Here is a 5,564-nt window from a genome sequence, read left to right as displayed (position 1 = left end):
AGGCTCACCACTCGATAGGATTTTTTTATTACTTAGGTGAGTACTGGACTGCAGCTAAGCCCCCGAGTGAGAGGCAGGCTCACCACTCGGTAGGATTTTTTATTACTTAGGCGAGTACTGGACTGCAGCTAAGCCCCCGAGTGAGAGGTTGGCTCACCACTCGGTAGGATTTTTCAAACTTAGGCAAGTACTGGACTGCAGCTAAGCCACCGAGTGAGAGGCAGGTTCACCACTCGGTAGGATTTTTTTCTCTTCGACTTAGGCGAAACGGATTCGCAGCTAATGCACCCACTGGGGGATTTTGGAACATGTAAAAAATGAATAACAATCATTCAGAAGAATGTAAAATCATGTCTTTTGATAATCAAACTAAAGGGTACTTCTTATTACATCTCATTAGCTCTAAATACTTAAGAGTAAAAAGGGCGGAGCAGTTCCCCATTCCAGGTGCGTGGCTCATCTTTGTTGTGCTCGACGTTGAAGAGACGATACACTCTGATGTGGAGCACTTTGGTGACGACGAAAGGGCCTTCCCAGGCAAGAGAGAGCTTGTGTGGTTTCTGTTTGTCCACTCGAAGAACTAGGTCTCCTTGAAATGCCCAACCCCTTACGTTTCTGGCATGGAATCGACGCAAGTCTTGCTGATAAATGGTCGACCGGATCAAGGCCATCTCTCTTTCTTCTTCCAGGAGATCGACTGCATCTTGTCGAGCCTGCTCTGCTTCCTCTTTTGAGAAGAGATCCACTCGAGGCGCGTTGTGGAGCAAATCACTCGGGAGTACATCTTCGGCTCCGTAGACTAAGAAGAAAGGAGTCCGTCCAGTCGACCGATTAGGAGTTGTCCTCAATCCCCAAAGTACTGACGGGAGCTCGTCGACCGAAGCCCCTGCTGCATGCTTGAGGTCACACATCGACCGGGGTTTTAGTCCTTTGAGAATCAATCCATTTGCTCGCTCAGCTTGCCCATTCGACTAAGGATGAGCGACCAAAGCGTAGTCAACCCTCGTGCCTTGGGAAGCACAAAAGGTTCTGAATTCATCAGAGTCGAAGTTTAAGCCGTTATCTGTGATGATGCTGTGTGGAACGCCATATCTGAATATCAGTTCCCTAATGAAACTCACAACTGTACTTGCTTCAAGGTTTTTTATGGGCTTGGCTTCGATCCATTTGGTGAACTTGTCGATTGCTACCAGCACATGAGTGAATCCCCTCCTACCAGTCCTCAGAGGTCCAACCATGTCCAATCCCCAGACAGCAAAAGGCTAGACGAGTGGAATTGTCTTCAGGGCGGACGCAGGTTTATGGGACATGTTGGAGTAAAACTGACAGCCTTCACACTTGTCCACTATTTCCTTAGCCATCTCATTGGCCCGTGGCCAGTAAAATCCGGCTCGGTATGCTTTGGCCACGATGGTCCGAGAGGACGCATGGTGACCACAGGAACCCGAGTGAATATCATTGAGGATTATTTGGCCTTCTTCTGGCGTGATGCACTTCTGGCAGACCCCAGTTACACTTTCTCTGAACAACTGTCCTTTTATCACAGTAAAGGCCTTAGATCATCGGACGATCTGTCGGGCTTCTTCTTCATCCTCTGGAAGTTCTTTCCTAAGAATGTATGCAATGTACAGCACTGTCCAGTTAGGAGCAATGACCAAAACCTCCATGACCAAGTCGACCACGGCTGGGATTTCGACTTCAGTCGGATCTGTGGCGCTCTTGGGATGTGGCGACTCTTCGGTGAAAGGATCTTCCTGAACTGAAGGTGAATGAATATGTTCCAAGAACACATTGCGGGGAATGGCCTCTCTCTTTGAACCTCTCTTTGCCAACTCATCTGCAGCTTGATTTTTCAATCAGGGTATATGGTGAAGCTCCAATCCTTCAAACTTCTTTTCCAACTTTCTCACAACATTGCAATAACCAGTCATGGTTGGGCTTCTGACATCCCATTCCTTCATCACTTGATTAACCACCAAATCTGAGTCGCCGTATACCATAAGGCGATGGACGCCGAGTGAAATGGCCATACACAACCCATATAAAAGTGCTTCATATTCCGCTTCACTATTGGAGGAATCAAAATGAATCTCGAGAACATAGTTAAGCTTCTCTCCATGGGGGGACACCAATACTACCCCAGGACCTGATCCATTCAGCATCTTGGAGCCATCAAAGAACATAGTCCAATGCTCCGAGTGAACTTGAGTCGGTAGTTGCTGCTCAATCCACTCGGCAAGGAAATCTGCGATTGCTTGGGACTTGATAGCTTTCTTTGCCTCAAACATGATATCCAATGGAAGGAGTTCAATCGCCCATTTTGCCACTTGACCAGTTGCATCTCTGTTATTCAGAATCTCAGATAATGGTGCGTCGCTGACGACTGTAATGGAGCGATTAGAGAAGTAATGCGCAACCTTCTTCATGGTCATGTATATTCCATAAACAAGCTTCTGATAATGAGGATATCGTTGCTTGGATGGAGTCAAAACTTCGGAGAGATAATAAACTGGGTGCTAAACCTTGTAAGCTTTTCCTTCCTCTACTCGCTCGACCGTAAGTACTGTACTGCCATCTTGTCCAGTGGCTGCAATATAAAGCAGTAAAGGCTCTTTGCTGATTGGTGCATCGAGCACCGGCTGGGTGGAAAGCAGGGTTTTGAGTTCTGCGAATGCTGCATCAGCTTCCTCGGTCCACTCGAACTTATCAGATTTCTTCATCAGTCGGTAAAGAGGCAAGGCCTTTTCACCGAGACAAGAAATGAATCGACTCAAGGCAGTCAGGGCGTTTCATTCGGAGGATGGTATAAATTTTTCTGGATTGGCGTCGATCCCTCGTTCAGAAACGAGAAAACCAAGTAACTTTCCTCCTGGAACTCCGAACGTGCATTTTGACGGATTAAGCTTGATATCATACTACCTGAGGTTGGCAAAGGTTTCTACGAGGTCAGTCAATAGGTCGGAACCTTTGCGAGATTTAACCACAATGTCATCCATGTATGCTTCCACATTCCGAATGATTTGAGTGAGCAGGCACTTCTGAATCATTGTCATGAATGTGGCTCTGTCATTTTTAAGACCAAAAGGCATGGTGACATAGCAAAAGCACCCGAATGGGGTGATGAAGGCTGTTTTTATTTCATCGGGACCAAACAGTCGGATCTGATGATACCCGAAATATGCATCTAAAACAGACAAGCGCTCACACCTCACAGTCGAGTCGACAATCTGATTGATGCGGGGGAGAGGGAAGTGATCTTTCGGGCAGGTCCGATTGATACGCTTGAAATCAATGCACATACGAAGTGAATCGTCCTTCTTAGGGACCATGACTACATTGGCAAGCCACTCGAAGTGATAGATCTCTTGGATGAACTCTGCTGCTAGCAGCTGAGCCACTTCCTCGTCGATTGCTTTCCACTTCTGCACGGCGGACCGCCGAAGGTGCTCTTTGATGGGTTTTGCCTTGGGGTCGACATGCAAACGATGCTCAGCCAGTCCTCTGGGTACACCCGGCATGTGAGAGGGTTTCCATGCAAAGATGTCCCAGTTCTCACGAAGGAACTGGATGAGCGCTTCTTCCTATTTGCTATCGAGCGTCGTTGAAATATGAGTCAGTGCGGCATTGGGATCGGTCGGGTGAATATGAATCGTCTTCGTTTCACCAAACGACTGAAATGCAGAATCTGTGGCAGGCTTCTTGGCTCAGAGGAAATCACTCGGATCTGCATTCTTCTGATATTCTTGAAGTTCAACAGCTGCCATATGCGCAACAGCAATTTTGGAACCTTTCTGGAAGCATTCCTCCGCCTTCTGCCAATTGCCAGTAACTGTGATCACATCTTTGGGGCCAGGCATCTTCAACTTGAGGTACACGTAACATGGTCGATCCATAAAACGTGCATATGCAGGCCTCCCCAAAATGGCATGATAAACACTCTGAAAATCCACGACTTCAAATGTCAACTTTTCCTTACGGTAATGCTTGGAATCACCGAAAACCACGTCGAGAGCGATCTGGCCAAGTGATTTGGCTTTATTTCCGGGGATAACACCATGGAAACTCCTATTACTCTCGCTACGTTTGGACATCGAAATGCCCATCCCCTTCAAGGTTTCAGCATAGAGGATATTCAGACAGCTACCACCGTCCATCAGCACTTTAGTCAGTCGAGTGCCTCCGACCATGGGGTCGACCACCAGTGCTTGCCTCCTGGGGGTGGCCACGCGAGCAGGATGGCCAGACTGGTCGAATGTGATGGCTGTTTGAGACCATTTCAGGTATGTGGTCTTCGTCGCCGGAGCAACCATATTCACTTCTGTGTTGATGACTTTCAACCGACTCTTGCTTTCAAGATCTACAAAAATCATGAGGGTGTTATTGACTTTTGGATAACCGTCATCTTCCTCTTCATGCTCATCTTTGTCCGACTCTTTATCCTTCTCATTGGGCTATTTTTCTCGGAACTGCTGGATCAGGAGTCCACATTGCAGAGTGGTATGCTTAGGGTAGATCAAATTCCCTTCTTCATCTTTCTTCGTGTGGATGTGACATGGTAAATCCAACACATCATTCCCTGCTTGATCCTTTACCTTCTTAGGGGGCCAGGGCCCTTTAGGTTTTCCCTTAAACTTTCCTTGAGCCACTGCTGCAATCTCACCGGGTGCCGCTGGCTCCGCCTTATGCTTCTGTCTCCGATTGTTATTACCTCCACCGGCCTCTTGGCCGACTGGCTTACTCTTCCCACTACCGAGTCGATCCTCTTCTTCTCTGTGAGCGTACTGGGTGGCTCTCTGCATCATCCAAGCCAGAGTCATATCTCTAGTCCGACTGAATTTCAGGACCAACTCTCTGTATTTGACGCCTTCCTTGAAGGCGCACACTGCTTGGTGCTCTGGTACATTTTCAACGGTGTGATGCAAAGTGGTCCACCTCTGAACGAATTCCCTCAAAGTCTCACTCGGCTTCTACACACAATGCTACAACTCGGGCAATCCTGCTGGTCACTTGCACGTGCCCTCAAAAGTTCTGACGAACACTCGAGCCATCTCTTCCCAACTATGTATACTGCCTGGAGTCAACTGAGTGAACCACGCTCGGGCCGACCCTCCCAACATAAGAGGGAGATGCTTCATTGCTATTTCATCGTTTTCACCTCCAATCTGCACAGCCACTCGGTAATCCTCAAGCCAAGTTTCGGGCTTGGATTCTCTAGTGAACTTACTGACTCCGGTTGCCAACCTGAAGTTGGGAGGAATCACTGCCGCCCTGATGGCTCTGCTGAAACACTCTGGACCTGAAACATGCAATCTGCTGCCACTTGGACGATCTCTGCCAGGGTCTTCTCTATGCGCTCTGTTCCAGTCGACCAGGACTTGAACAAGAATGGATCTTGCATCGAAGCCTGGCTCCCTTGGGTCGACCGGTGCTCTGCGCTTGTCACTGTGACGACGTCTATCATCATTCTGCCGAGGCACATATGACGCACTCCTCGGAGGAGGCGTAGGCACTCGACAACGATTGTCGTGGTCGATCTGACGATCATATTGTCCACGGCCTTCATG

This window comes from Triticum dicoccoides, chromosome 1B (assembly GCF_002162155.2).
Source record: "Triticum dicoccoides isolate Atlit2015 ecotype Zavitan chromosome 1B, WEW_v2.0, whole genome shotgun sequence".
NCBI lineage: Eukaryota > Viridiplantae > Streptophyta > Magnoliopsida > Poales > Poaceae > Triticum > Triticum dicoccoides.
Note: the sequence above shows the minus strand (reverse complement) of the source record.